Genomic DNA, 16339 nt, shown 5'->3' with positions numbered 1-16339 from the left:
AGAAAATTGGGTTTCTTTCGAACCGAATTTGATAGATTGCGCCAAAATCCGATTTTCTTTGTGGCCAGATCTGATTTTCGTGGTTTATTGACATATTCCTTCAACTGGTTCACAATTGTCTCTGCCACTCCATGAAATTTTGTGAATCCTGTCACATGGATTTTAGTTCCGGGCGGCCCCTCTGATCCCATTTTCTCACTTGCAAAATTCACCGGCCCCTAATCCCAATTTCCGCTGCTCTGATGAAATGGGCTGGCAGCCTCAGAGGACTCCCATGGGTGCCCCAATGACACAGCTCCTCCATGTACATTTACAGTTTCAGGGTTGAGATCAAGTATCTTCTGGTTCGCAAGAGCCACAACAGAAAACGCTTCATTGATCTCATAGTAGTCAATTTGCAAAGCCTCCAAGCCTGCCCTTGAAATAGCTTTTGGTATGGCTAGAACCGGTGCAGTTGTAAACAGTTTAGGTGCCTGTGCAGCATCAACATATCCTGTGATCTTTGCTATAACTTGTAATCCTAGTTCCAAAGCCTTCTCTCCACTCTCTAACACTACAGCAGCTGCTCCATCACTAATTGTTGAAGCATTACTCGCAGCGACACTTCCACCTTCTTTAAATGCTGGTCTAAGTTTTCTTAGTTTTGCAGCATCAAACTTCCCCAAGCCTTCATCTTTGTCAATAACTGTGGAAGGCTTTCCTCTACCTCTAGAAACCTCAACTGGAACTATTTCCCATGCAAAAGCACCACTGTTCTGGGCATCAATTCCACGTTCGAAACTCTGAACAGCATGGTTGTCCTGTTCTTCTCTTGTTATGTTATGATTATTTGCACATAACTCTGCACATACTCCCATGCCAATGTCCTTGTAAACATCCCAGAGTCCGTCTTTCATCATTCCATCGACAAGAGATCCGTGTCCCAGACGATACCCCTTTCTGGCATCAGGGAGGTAATAAGGAGCGTTTGATATGCTTTCCATGCCTCCAGCCACAACAATATCATTGCTTCCTAACTGGATACTCTACGCTGCTAACGTTGTTACTTTCATTCCTGATGCACAGACTTTGTTGATTGCATATTTATTTTGAAGATAATTCTGAGGCGCGCTCACTGGCAAGGGAAGGGTTTTACAACACACTTATAGATAGAAGTAGCCGAGTGGAGCGCGAGATTTTGCAGGGCTGCAGCGATCCCGAATCTGTGAGGGAATATATTCTGGAGGAGAGATGCGACGGTTACCATAGCATACAATTCTTTCTTGACACCATTCAAGACCAATTACCCAACTCCTACGTGGTTGTTTAGGAAATCTGTAGCGATATAAGCAATGATATGGGTCGGATTTGTAAGTTGCAGAATAATAAACTGATGGCGGCTCTGTTAGCTATATCATAGGCTAGGGCTTCTTCACGCAGGCATGCTAGTGGTGCCATTTTTCCCCATTTTCTTCCCTTTCTTTGTAATGTGCCTTCGCTTGGTGGAATGTATATAACATTTTAAAAGATCTTTGTTCTCCATTTCAAAAGTTGTGATGCAGAGGAATTTTCATATTTTTTTCATGTTTAATAAATAAAAAAATAATAAAAAAAAATAATAAAAAAATAAAAAATAATAAATAAATAAATAAATAAAGTAAAATTGCCCTCATACATTCATAATACTTGCTCCCTAAGAAATACAAAAGCCTTTTCAAATGTTTTAAATCAATTTTCCTGCAAACCAATAAAAACATTTTGAAAAAGTATTGCACTATCACTGAGTACATTGCATAGGGACATGCAATATTTCTAGTTGGGGGGAAATCAAAGTATGTTGGATATTTTTGAGAATTTATGGGCAAAAGTTAGGATGCATATACTAACAAGTGAAATGAGATTGGTGTTATGTGTAGGTCAACGAGAAGCTTATGCAGAAAAGCTCAACATTCCAATGCAACACCCTTTTCATCCACAATTAGTGTAACTTCGAAAAATAATTAAAAAAATGGACATTTTGTAAATTCTTGAAAATGCGCTAATTTGTTTCTAAGTCACTTCATATAGGAATGATCGATGGAGATGGCACACGAATATGACAATTTTTATGCAGGAATGGTGCTAAGTTTTTCAGAGTATGCAAAGTGATTTTTCGAAATCACAATGAAACATGCATCATTGGACGCTTGAAGGAACTAATTCTTCACTACACATATCATGACATTTTCCACTACACAAAAATCCTTTTGCGTCATGACTACTCACCATCCTTGTATTGCAGCCCATCTTCCATTTCCTTATCTTTCACAACTTCATGAACGCCTATTTTTCTGAATCGCATACATCCCTTTATCCTTTTCAGTTTATTTTTGCTTTCTGGTTCGCCTTCTGAATAAAACTCATTCCCTTTCCATGATCACATTACCTTGATTTCCTAGCCATGCTGATCCACACTGCTTGTCTGTGGGTTCTTTCCATTTATAGTCCTACCAAATCTTTTTGTACAAACTCGCGTTCACTGATGTGGGATTCCTTAAGGCCCACCTTTCAACAAGTCTTGCCCCATCGACACCAGCACCTTATCTGGGAAATATAATAGAGTTCATTTTGAGTACCTAGAGGCTTGCATGCCTTAATGGCAAGTTCTCTCCCTGGAGATCATGGGAATACATCAATGTCCCTTGACCTTCAGATCTTGCAAGTGGCTCGACCTCGACACATCCATTCGCACTTCGCAAGATGTACTCCGGTACCTTGGCACTCATTGACATCAATGGTGAGTTGCCTCGCATTGGTTAACGACATACATCAATGGCTGGTAATCCAATGATTTCTATTCATGCTCGACATCGACACATTCATTCGCATGTTTAGAATTGTACCATTGGGTTTGTAGCGGGTGAAGACTATACACTTTTTCATGACTCCCTCAGCAGTTACAGCAGCATGCATTTTGATCTATGAGAGTACCACAGTACCACTTTCAGCTTTTATCTTTTCCATGATTTAGCATCAGCAGTTCAGATTCCTTCATTCTCCAGGATCCAGTTACATCAGTCACATTTTCCCGATCCAGCAGCAGCAGCAGCTACATTCCTATTGCATACTTCATCATTCTTGGGTAAGTAGAGGTATGTTGTTTTGTAATCTTTAATCATGCAATTCCTTATATGCTAACTTGAATATTTTGGAAAATTCCCTCACCATGCTACATTTCCTTTCATGCGCCATGTTAAGTTGCATGCGGACATGCAACAAATTCAGTTGAGGGGGGGAGAACTACATTCATTACATCTTCACTTCCATGATTCCATTTCTTCACCACTATCACTCCATTTACCATTCACCAACATTTATTTTCCAATGATACTTTGTTGCACTTTGTTTCATACGCAATATTGGCATGCTTTATTGATATTACAAAAAAGGCTTTCTTATGCACATTATGATTTCCAGTGAATGTTTACATTATTGAAGAAAAGAGAACAGAAAATGAAATGAATGTTGTTAACACAAGAACCAACATTCTTTGTATTCATGGTTGTCACACAAGAACCAACCATAACAAAATGTAAATTGTTACCAATGTCTCTGACATATCCTGGAAACATTTAAGACATCATCATGTAAAGCCAAAGTTCAATATGCCAAATGTTCTTAAAAGATACCCATGCATGGTTGCATGAGGACATGCAACAAGTTCAGTTGGGGAGGATGTTGGGACTCAGAAATGTCATATTTTCATCCACCTTTTTCCTTACATTTCATTATCCCATTAACCTGTTATCATATCACTTTCCTACATACACTTGGGTTTCACCTTCTTATTTTCCATTTTATTCATTTTTATATTATAAGTGAATTTATGATTAATTATTAGAAAATGTACATATTTTTATATATATCTCAAGAATATGTGAGTTTTGTGATGTAGGAAATATGTGAAGAATTAATATCTCCTCCACCATATCAAGGAGATAATTATGCAAGCCTTTTTCTACGGAGAAAATCATGGAGGCATATCAAGAAAATCATGGAGGCATATCTTATCCTAAGGAGAAAATCATGGAGGCATATCAAGAAAATCATGGAGGCATATCAAGAAAATCATGGAGGCATATCTTATCCTAAGGAGAAAATCATGGAGACATATCTTATCCAAGATATGTGAGAGATTTGTGGGATCATGTTTGAGAGATTTGTGTGATGATATCTTGTAATAATGGGAAACTAGTTGAGAGTGCTTGAGAGAATATTGGATATGTAATTATGGAAAGGTTATCTTCTTCATGTATATAAGAGAGTGCTCTCTCTTCATTGGGATGAATAAGGAATAATAGAGAATGGAGATTAACTTTGATTCTTTCATGATTTGTAATTTAGTTATTGTAATATAATTTGACATAGTTTTATTGTCATGAACTCATATCTGTTGTTTTCCATTCACTTCTTCACATGTTGTATTTATTTTCCTTTATGCAATTTCATACTTTCCTAGTTAGTGTTTCAATGCTTTAATTTGATTTCAGTAATTTAGATTAGATTAGATTAGATTAGTTCCACTTCAGTCCTGCATATATAGTGCATGTGTCTCGTAAGTCTACGGACCTCGGATTGATAAATTAATAGTTGGGTAAGTACTACAACGGAATTAAACGAACATAGTTTCACCCAACAATGGTAATCTAAAATGGCTTCAAACACATTAGGAGAAAAGTACTGTAGTTGTAGAAAGTACTGTAGTTGTAGATGCAACAATAGTTTTGTTGAATGCTATGAAAAGTTAAAACTATCATCCTCGAAAATCTGCATATTGCCACAAATATAGAATCATTTTTCCATTGAATAACAAAATCCATGGTGAAAGAATACTAAGCCCAAATGTCAACATGTTTTTATGTAATTGGTCGATACCCATCTCTGAATCGAGTATTATGATATCCAACAGTGAGATCAAGAGCATTGGATCTAGTTCCATAATGCCAATGTATTCCATCCACTTTGCCAAAAAGCTTGACACTAGTACCATGAAAATGGGCTTCAGTTGTTGTCAGGATTCTCTCTCCATGATCAAGAAGAATACCACAATACCACTCAAGGAAAAACTCACCACAAGGAGTATTCGAGCCACCATATCTTCTAAAAAATGGTGTGTCCTCAGGCTAGTGGTTGTAGTGGCCTGCGTCACTTGGGCCCCCATTACCCCATTCCTTCTTGCCAACAACTTCAACTATGACTTTAAGATTAGAGACCATATACTGCAATACAAGGATATTCAAATTAGTTAATAAGGGACAGTGACCCCAAAAACTTTAAAAACTTATATAGTAGCCATACACATGTAGATATATAAAGTAATTAAAAAAAAAAATTCTATACCTTATCATAACACTAAAATGATTGAATCCCTACGAATCTCCACTTAGCATTACTCTCAGGATAAGATGGACACATCAGCTCTCCTCCAAGACCCATTCCGACTTGAATTTTGTGTATTATCATGGACAAATCACACCGATGTAGCACTACTTGTTAGAGGTATGGCTAACCAATTTGCATATGGGGTGATGGGATTTGGGTTCAGTGAAATGTGGAAATATATAGAGAAAATTGCAACGAATAAATTGAGTACTTGGTCCCAAAGACTCAGTGGTTCTCAGAAAAAACCTCAGTCGCAAAATACCCTAAACCAACAACACATTGGGAGTATGAAGTTGCAAAAAGCAAAGGCACTAGCCAAATAGAGTACAAAATAAAAATCAAAGGGAAGACATAGTGAAGCATGGGTCAAAATATTTTTAGAATTCAGAGGGCTTTCCAAGAAAGCTAAGTGCATAAAATGGCACGAATGGAAAGAAGCCATGAGAATATTGGAGAGCCAATATGATAAGCCCAATTCAAAGGGACAGAAAGAAAAATAGAGGACGAGAAAACACTCACAAGGAAGCTAGAGAGAATCACATGTCAAAATGGGCTAAGAATCTAGAGGTTTTTCCGAGATGTCCAATTGCAAAAAGTAGGCATAATTGAATGAAGTAATGAGAATGTGGGAAGATTGGAGGAAATATCTAGAATGTAAGGACATGATGAGAATTTTGGATGACCATTCAAAAGGACACATTACATTATCCAATGAGTAGATGACAGTTATGAATGCTATTTCAAGAGGGGAATCTGTATTTCTTACAGGCTCTGCAGGCACAGGCAAGAGGTATCTTCTTAATTTTGTAGTAAAAATCTTGAAGAAATTGCATGGTCCGGGATTTTTCTTTGTAACACCCTCAACAAGGATTGCAACATGCCATTTGAGTGGCATGAATCTACATTCCTTTGTTGGAGCTCCACCATTTGTTGTGACTAAGCAAGGACTATTGACAGTAATTGAAAAGAAAAATAGAAATGTTAACAGATGGAAAAATGTCAAGGCATTGGTTATAGGCGAGATAAGCATGCTTGCTGGAGAGTTTTTTGATTAGTTGAATTATGTTGCCAATAATCTGAGGCAACCATCGAATGGGAAAGGGGTGTGGGGTGGGTTTCAGCTGAATTGCACAAAATTACTTCTTATCCATTGACCAAAATCTGTATTAATACACATAAAAAGATATCCTAGTCATTAAGGTTGGGCCAAAACACATTATAGTCTAATAGAGCTCCTCCTTGACATCTTCTTCGTCGTTACACTTCTTGGAGATTCGAACCCTCATCCTCCTAGGCACACTCCTGACGCCCTTGCTCCATACAACCTTATTAAGTTTCACATCAAGCCTCACATCGGTGGTTCACATAGCCTTTTGGGAAAATTTCTTGATCTCTTTAATGACCTTTGGAGCCATTTTCTTAAAAGTGCAGCCATGAGGTGCTTGTGAAGATTGATGTTGTACTCCCTGGTCACGACCTCGGCTCTGCAGCTCTTGCCCTTCTCCACCATCTCCTTGTGGCTATTACCCTTCTCCACCATCACCCTGCAATTCTTTCCCTTCTCCACCATCATGCCACCTACTCGCCATTGAACCAAAACCTTTCCCTTCTCCACCATCATTACACTTGCTCATCATTCGACCAAAACCTGTATTAATATAACTTGTACTTGGATATAACTTGTATTGGATAGGCAGGGTCTTAATCAAATATGCTCCAGATCTAATTTTCTAGTTTTTTCTTCGATACCTACATGCATCAAGGATCCAAATAATCTTACACGGCAGAGAGTCCCTCCTCCCATAAAAAAACCCAAATCTATCACTTAGGTTCAGATCTAAATGAGAGACAAGTAGAAGGGAGATCACACGGTGCAGATCAAGATGTGAAGGAGTTGTATCAAATTTTTATCAAAAACCATTTCTAGATAATCAATCCTGCTAAGGGTTCGGGGAATGGATCTAGTGACAGATCTAAAGCAGAGTGTCCAAAATATCACAGTTATTCCTGCCTCATTACAAAGTCTTCTTTTTCAGGAAAAGTGTTGTAGGATTTGGTCTATTTTAAAGACTATGGTATTCAAAGGAATTATACCATCATCTTGAATTTAATATTGCAAGGTGGTGCCCAAGGAGAAAGATTTCCACCTGGATCGTCTTTGGCTACCAAGGGTCTGGCCTCGTTAAAGGATGCATTGAGAGGGAATGTTGCCACATTGGAGAAACAAAACCCAAATCTAACAATCTGAGGTTTGTACATTGTAGAGAAAATGGAGAAAGCCCAGATATGTCCATAGAATTACTAGAGGTAAGTGGTCTTTTCACTAATTTGCAAGAAAAAGCTATCATATGTCGATTTAATGGTTTTTGGCCCAAATATAAAGATCTAAATGAATGGATATACCTCAATTGGACTAGAGATAGTGATATTTATCTATGTGCAATTTTTTTTTTTTTGTGGTTCAGTTTGATAACCAGAAAGACTTTGATTATGTCATAAATGAAGGACATGGTTTTGGGAAAGGGAAGATCTCTTTGTAACTGCAAAGTTTTCTAGTTTTGATGAAAACGCAATGGTGGTTACAAAAATTCCGATTTAGGTAAGGCTACATAATATTTCGCTCCCCTTTTGGCACCACCAGGTCTTACAAGGCATTAGGAACTCTTTGGGAAGGTTTCTAAATATGGATTGAGGAAGAATGGACAAAGGTATATTCACTTTTCCATGCATATGTGTCGAGATGGATTTAAGAAAAGGCCTTCCTGGTAGTATTCACCTGACACATAAAGACTTCAAATTGACACAATGATTAGATTTTGAAAGTACCGCATCTAGATGCTAGATTTTCCATTAGACAGGGCACTTGTAGAACACATGCAAAAAAGCAAAGAAAAGGACAAATGAAAGACCGCAAAAGAAAATATGATGGAAATTCCCACACCCTCCTTCATATGATGGGGATGAAGAAATGTATGAGACCCAACAACATCAAGAGACACAAAATCAACAAGGTTCTCAAAAGGAGGGAGAAGAGAAGCAGAAAGATCGGAACAAGCAGACAAATATTCCCGATAACTAAGCAGTGGTTTCAATCCATGAGAAGCAACACGAGTACAAGAGAAACAATCAAGGCTTAGGTGGAACAAAGCAATCACATGTTTCGAGAGATTAGATTTAGATAAAGAAGCTCTAAGCACTTCAAGAAATAATGATTTGGCAATTGTTTCAACTACTCCATCACTTATGGTTTGGCAAAAAGTCCAAAATAAATAAAGCAAAAAAAAAGAACTTTTTATCTGGCCAAATGTAATTTTAATTTTTAATTTTTGTATCTTATCTACTATGAGTGTTTAAATCACATACATTGGTCCCCCACGAAAATATATGAATGCACTTGTGCATCTGATGAATGCAACTTTTTATTTTTATTAATAGAAAGTTACTGATTTTTCGTCGAAAAAAATAAGAAGAAGAAGAAATATCATTAGAAGGTTGAAAATGTATGGAGTATCTAGTTAAATCCCAAAGAAGTCTTCCATAAATATTATGCTTTGGTTAGGAATCATTACCAATAACAATGTTGAGATGTCGGTGGTGTATCATGCTATTTAAATTTAAACAAAAATAAAGATCAATCATATAAAAACATGGTTAAACATTCTAACAAATTGAAGATTTTTCACTTTCCATTGGTAAAACAATTTCCACCAAAAGTGCAAATTTCAGTACTAAAGCTACAGTTTTTATTGCAAAAATAGATCTACCTTGCAAGAATACCCCTACTAAAAGAAAATTGTCTAATTGTAACATTTTATGTATGGATCTTCATGAATTTCAAATGTTTCTTCCTATATTTCAAGCAAAATTTTTGTTTCCCTTTCTACTATTTTGAAGACCCAAAAGAAGTCATATTTGTAGAACTTTTATACTGAGACACCATATAATAGTTGTCAAACAGTGTCCATTATTTGATATATCTCTTTACATTCTACTCCCAAAATGGCATTCAAAAATACAAATTGAAATATTCAAGGATATGGTAGAAAAAATTGAATGAACCTCCCTTTCTTCATGTCTTAAGGACACATAAGTTGATGGTGGATTGTTTGCCCAAGCTCGGAGCACACATGAAGGAAATTTTGATAAATATGAAATGGGGGAGGCACCTATCCACGTGCCCATCCCTTGAAATCAATGACTAATTAGTTTACCCCTATAATAATTGACTAGTGGATTTAAGCTCATGAAAGCAAAGATAAGGACTTAAATCTAACCAAGCATAGGCATTTTGGCCTGCTTCACCAAAATTTGATTATAAATTTATCTGAGACTGTGATTTCTTGTTTAAAATGTTTTTTTGAATGCATAAATGGATTTAACCCCATAAAAAATCATTGAGAAACTCAATTTGCTACATTACACAACTCAAGCATACAAGTAAAAAAAATGTGTACTCCATTTAGGGAAAATTTGACAATGAAACTTTGCTAGAGATGGGCAAAAATATCTATTATAAAACACTCTTAAATTTTGGCTTCTAGTTCTAATGACCATATGACAATATGATGATGGAGGAGTCATTAAGGTAGTGGCTATGAGGAATCCCAACTTAGTGTGAGACGCTTTGGTCTTTATTGTCCCTTTCCTTTCTCTTCAAATTTTTCATATCTTCATATCAGTTCAAGTTTGGTTGAACCTATACGTCAAACAGTGGATTGAATCTGATCAAGAATGTGAAGGTGAACCCAAATCAAGTGTTTTCCATGGACAAATGTGGAAATCAACATGGTGTAATGTACAAATTGTTAGAGATTACATAGCATATGTAGATGATACTATGAGAAGAATCTTGTAGAATACTAATGAGAGGTGACCATAGCGATAGGTACATTGAACTAACTAGTATGAAATGTTGGATAGAAACATATCTTTGGAAGAACAAGAATAGAGAAGACACATAGTAGAGATGGTGGTCCAAAATTGCTATTTGAGAAAAATGGGGAAGGTCATGAAAATTCATACTTGTTCCTAGGAAATGAAGTACATGGAAATTGTAGAATATGTTAGTTTAGGGGATGCCAAGTCTCACAATATATAGAAGTTTTTGACAACATACATGGAGGGAAATGTGAACTTGGTCTCTCCTCAATAAAACTAACAAAATTAACTTGGTGAGGTGAAATAGGAAACTATTATGGTTTGAAATTGTAACAAGTATTCATATAGAAACATTAATTAGTTGGAAAAGAACACATTGAGGTTCAAGAACATTTAGTTAACTAAGGATAGTAAGTAAATAAATTTCCATACATTATTAGAATGTATAATAGATGGTGGGATAGTTCAATATATTCAGGCTCTCGATACTCAAATTGGCTTACCGTTCACTTAGCCCACAACTATTCTCTTCTTCTCATAATTTTTTGAAATTCTATTTGATAATTCACTCACATATGAACACTCTCAACAACCACTTCAATCATTTAATTTTCTATTTATAGATTAATTTGTCTTTAACCATGGGTATTTGAAAATTCAAGAACAAGGCCTTGTCTGATCAGCACACCTGTAACACAGTGAAACTGAAATGCAACGCACCTGCTACACTCGGGAAGTGCGCTGCATTTGAATTTCACAGAACAGACAGTGCGCTGGACCAGGGACGAGACTTTGATTGGGTTCCGGGTCACAGTTTGCAGTTCAGTTCAGGGATTTTCGCTGAGCAAGTGGTAATCAGTAAATCAATCACAGGGGTAGATCTAAGGAGGTTACTAGAGCCACCACAAGGGCAATTAGAGAGCTTGCAGATCAATTGTTTAATTCATAAAAAAGACCCGGAGATTGACTGAAGCAGCGTTGATCTACTTTGCACTTGCATAGCAAATGCAGTTCGAAGGCTAGCTGGCTTGACTTTAGGCTCCGTCTGTAAGTTTATAAAGTAAACAAATGTAGATGAACAAACAATCTACTCGCTCCCCAGCAGAGTCGCCATTTTGTTACTGGGAATAGTGTCTATGCAGAACTGCTAATCCCACTAAGGCTGGTAGCTACCTTAGAAACAAACAGAGTAAAACTACTTTCATTTTCCTTTATGAAAGATAGATGAGGGAAGAATAAAGGATACCAACCTCTATCTTGCGCTCGGTTCCTTGCTCGATTCCTCTCTCTTCTGATAGTCCTTTGCTACTTGCTTTCTTGTATACCCAGCTTCACAGAGTACCTGTAGAATCAAAGCAGCATAACACTATACGAGAACATGGATCTATTATCATAAACAATCTAGGATCAGATGTAAATTGACCATACAAATGCATAAAACATAAATCACACAAGAGTATGGAGGAAAACTTGAATAGCTTTATTGATAATCAAGAAAGAGCCAAGAGAGTTACAACCAATTGTTCTGACCCAGCGTCATCCTCTCAGCAAGAAACACTTCTTCACCTCATAAAAAGCTTAGATCACCCAACACTATGATGTTGCACCAATAAACCAGCATCACTTCCTTACAAGATACAAAATTCCAACCTCTGGATCTCTGGGATGAGGGATCCATATATAGATGTCTGCAAGGGAGGTGAGTCAGCTTTTGAGATTTGATTAGTGTCTTCCCTCTGATAGTTCTTGCTTCCACTTGGAGATTGATGATCTCTTACTCATCCCTGGTCGAATTCAGAGAGGCAAGTGTCACAGGAAAAGTTTCTAGAAGATTCCATGCTTCTCCACCTCGCGGATTGACATTGCCATTTGTCCCTTCTCGCCCATCGCACCCCATAGAAGGGATTTTTGAAATGCAACGCACCTACTGTGTGTATTTAGGTCAGATGCAATGGACTTTACCTATGGAGCAGGTGAAATGGTCTAGTTTTGACCAGTTCTGAGTAGCTTTTCATGGAGAACTTCTGGGAGAAGCTGTAATAAGTTGACCTTGTTCTTTTAGGGGTTGGAACAACACCTTTAGGGACTTAGGAGCCCTTGTTTTATGGACATTTATGCTTGGGGTTGTAGTTCCCAAAAATGTCTATAACAGGGGGGTAGTAAGAGAGAGAGAGAGAGAGAGAGAGTGGGGAGGACGGACAGGTAGGGAGAGAGAGATCGAGAGGGGGGAAGGCAGAGAGAGAGAAACATAGCAGAGGGGGAGGGGGGGAGAGAGAGAGAGAGAGTGAGAGAGGGGGAGAGAGGGGGAGAGTGGGGGGGAGAGGGGGAGAGAGAGAGAGAAAGGGAGGGAGAGTAATAGAGAGAAAAGGAGAGGGAGAGAGAGAGAGAGAGAGAGAGAGAGAGAGAGAGAGAGAGAGAGAGGGCAGGAGAGAGAGAGAGGGAGAGGGAGAGGGAGAGGGAGAGAGAGAGAGAGAGAGAGAGAGAGAGAGCAAGAGAGAGAGAGAGCAGGAGAGAGAGAGAGAGAGAGAGAGAGAGAGAGAGAAAGAGCAAGGGGGAAAGAGAGAGAGACAAAGAGAGAGACAGAGAGAGACAGAGAGACAGAGAGAGAGGGAACAAGGGGGAGAGAGAGAGAGCGAGGGGGAGGGAGAGAGTGAGAGGGAGGGAGCGAGGGGGAGAGAGAGAGAGAGAGAGAGAGAGAGAGAGAGAGCGAGGGGGAGAGAGAGCGTGAGAGAGAGAGAGGGGGAGAGAGAGAGGGGGAGTGAGAGAGCGATGGGGAGAGAGAGAGAGAGAGCAAGAGAGAGAGGGCAGGAGAGAGAGAGTGAAAGGGGGAGAGAGAGTGTGAGAGAGCAAGGGGAGAGAGAGATAGAGAGAAAGAGATAGATAGATAGATAGAGAGAGAGAGAGAGAGAGAGAGAGAGAGAGAGAGAGAGAGAGAGGGAATGAGGGAGCGAGGGAGTTAGGTGGGGAGAGAGTGAGAGAGCGAGGGGGAGAAAGAGTGAGAGCGCAAGGGGGAGAGAGAGAGAGAGAGAGAGAGAGAGAGAGAGAGAGAGAGAGAGAGAGGGGGGGGGGGGGGGGGGAGAGAGAGAGTGAGGGAGTGAGGGGGAGAGTAAGAGTGAGAGAGTGAGGGGGAGAGAGAGATAGAGAGAAAAAGTGAGAGAGAGAGAGAGAGAGGAGGGGGCTAGAGAGAGAGAGTGAAGGGGGGGAGAGAGTGAGGGAGCGAGGGAGAGAGAGAGGGGGGGGAGAGAGAGAGAGAGCTAGAGAGTGAGGGCTAGTGAGAGAGTGAGAGAGCGAGTGAGAGAGAGGGGGGAGAGAGAGGGAGGGAGAGCGAGAGAGAGAGGGAGAGAGAGATAAAGAGAGAGAGAGAGAGATAGAGAGAGAGTGAGGGGGATAGAGAGAGTGAGGGATCGAGGGAGAGAGGGTGAGAGAGTGAGGGAGAGAGAGGTGGGGGGAGAGAGATAGAGAGAGAGAGAGAGAGGGAGGGAGGGAGAGAGAGTGAGAGAGAGGGGGGAGAGAGATAGAGAGAGAGAGAGGGGGGAGAGAGAGTGAGAGAGAGAGAGGGGGAGAGAGAGAGAGAGGGAGCGAGGGATCGAGGGAGAGAGAGAGAGAGAGAGTGTGTGTGTGTGTGTGTGTGAGGGAGCGAGGGATCAAGGGGGGGGGGAGAGAGAGAGAGAGTGAGTAATTGAGCGAGGGGGAGAGAGAGAGAGTGAGAGAGTGAGGGGGAGAGAGCGAGGGGGAGGAGCGTGAGAGAGAGAGAGAGAGAGAGAGAGAGAGAGGTGGCGAGAAAGTGGGAGAGAATGAGAGGGAGGGAGAGAGTGAGAGACAGGGGGGGAGAGTGAGAGCGAGAGAAGCAGTTAGAAAGATAGGAGAGGTGGGGGAGAGAGAGAGCGTGAGATATAGAGAAAGATATATATATATATATATATATATATATATATATATATATATATATATATATAGATATATATATATATATATATATATAGAGAGAGAGAGAGAGAGAGAGAGAGACCGGGGGGGAGAGAGAGAGGGATGGGTGGAAAGAGAGGAGGGGGAATGACAAGGAGATAGATGGAGGGAAATAGAGGAGGGTGAGTGAGTGAGAGAGAGAGAGAGAGGGAGGGAGAGAGTTAGCATGCGCATGTTCTTGAGAGAGAGAGAGAGAGAGGCAGATAGGGAGAGAGGGATATGGAGAGGGAGAGGGAGAGAAATAGGGGGAGGAAGGGAGCGAGATGAGATAGAGATAGTGGGGTGGGGGAGAAAGAGAGAGGAGGAAAGCGAGAGAGAGGAGGGAGAGATAGAGTTGTAGTGAGGAGAGAGAGAGGGAGATTGAGAGTGATAGAGAAGGAGGGATGAAGGGAGATATAGATAGAGTTTGATGGAGAGAGATAAAAGGGCGGCAGAGAAGAATATAGGGAGGGAGATAGAGATTGAGATGGGAGAGAGTGGTAGTAATAAGGGAGAGGAGGGAGAGGAGAGTGGGAGTGAGCGAGAGGTGAGAGAGGGAGGGTGGAGAGAGAGAAGTAGAGAGAAGGAGAGAGAAGTTTGTGTGTGTGTGTGCATGCACATTAGAGAGAGAGATAGAAGGAGGGAGGGAGGGATGTAGATAGATAGATGCGTAGAAGAGAGAGGGAGATAGAGAGATAGATGGGGAAAAGAGAGAGGGAGAGAGAAATAGGGAATAATAGAGAGAGAGAGAGATACATAGAGATATATATAGATATGGATATAGAGAGGGAGAGTGGGGGAGAGAGAAAGGTGAGGGAAATAGAGATTGAGCTAGAAGGGGGAGATAGAGGGAGACATAGAGAGGGAAGAAGAGAGAGATAGACAGAGGGGTGGAAATAGAGAGAGAAAAGGAAAGAGGGAGTGAGATAGAGACAAATCTAGATAGAGAGAGAGTGAAGGGGAGAAGAGAGAAGGATAGAGGGAGTGACTTCCAAACAAAATTCACAAACATAGAAGAAAAACAAAAAAAAAATTGATATTAATTCTGGTGTAAATTGAAAGAATATTTTTTTCCACATGTGTTATGTTAGTCCCTAAATCTACCTCAGGCTGAGAAAGGTAAGATCTAGGGTAACATCAAACCACGCTTAACCTGGTAGCTAGCCCTACCAGGTCGAGAGAGGGCTCTCTCCTGGTCAATCTCAGCAAAATATGATAAATAAGGCTTGATATGACTGATGTGAAGACTGATTTTAGGCTAGATATGTGTACAAAGGAGTTTGATTGAATTTCATGATGTTTCATTGGCTCAATTGGAAAGGCAGATTTGGGTCTAGGGAATGAGGCTCAATTTTGCAGAGATCTCTATGGGGCAAGGTAGGTAACCGATTTGGCACTTCAAATTGAATGAAATGGAGAGCTTTAGATGGGCGAGGAGTTGAAGAGGGCAAGAAATTCTCAAGGAACCTCTTCAAACAGTTGAAAACATAAATAACTAAGCAAACCCTAGGTAGAGCACTGCAATTTCAATGGATTCTACCTTTATCCTTGTTTGTTTTAGTTAAGATGAAGCAAAGAGAGATGATGGCATACATAAAACACAAGTAAACTTACAATTACAGAAGGAAACACAATACCAAAGCAAGATGCCACATGAATCCCATAAAGTGTTGCAAACCTTGGTCTATTCCTTAGCCAAACTGCTGAAATGTGTATACAATGAAGCTCCAAGCTTTCTCAAAAGTCCAACCCTTTCCAATGACTGAAAAATTACAAGATATAGGAAATCAACAACTCATCCTAGCCTCTAGGGGTCGAGCTCATAAGTTTAGGAGCTGTTCCAACAAAGTCTAAACTGAGAACTAAAAAGTAGGCAATGGAACAACTTGCCTCTAAAAACTAGGGAACTGATTCGTTCAATTGCAAACTACCTTTTCATGGATGAATCTACCTCTATGAGTCAAAATTTAGCATAATTACATCAAAATCCATCAAGTCACATTAAATTACATCATGATCTTGACTATGAGAGAGAGAAAAGTCAAACTGAGAAAAAACTGGGCGAAAAAATAGAGTTTTTTGGCAAAAAAGTCAATTTTCCATCCCGTGAGTTGCA

General features: G+C 39.8%; 1 pseudogene; it reads right to left on the bottom strand.

The window, feature by feature from the left end:
- Positions 1 to 218: 218 nt before the first annotated feature.
- Positions 219 to 998, bottom strand: LOC149237925 (acetyl-CoA acetyltransferase 1 pseudogene; annotated as a pseudogene).
- Positions 999 to 16339: the final 15341 nt, after the last annotated feature.

This window comes from Pinus tabuliformis, chromosome 8 (assembly GCF_031772625.1).
Source record: "Pinus tabuliformis cultivar Carrire ecotype Pingquan chromosome 8, CPIR1, whole genome shotgun sequence".
Taxonomy (NCBI): Eukaryota; Viridiplantae; Streptophyta; class Pinopsida; order Pinales; family Pinaceae; genus Pinus; species Pinus tabuliformis.
Note: the sequence above shows the minus strand (reverse complement) of the source record. Positions and strands in the feature narration are given on the sequence as shown.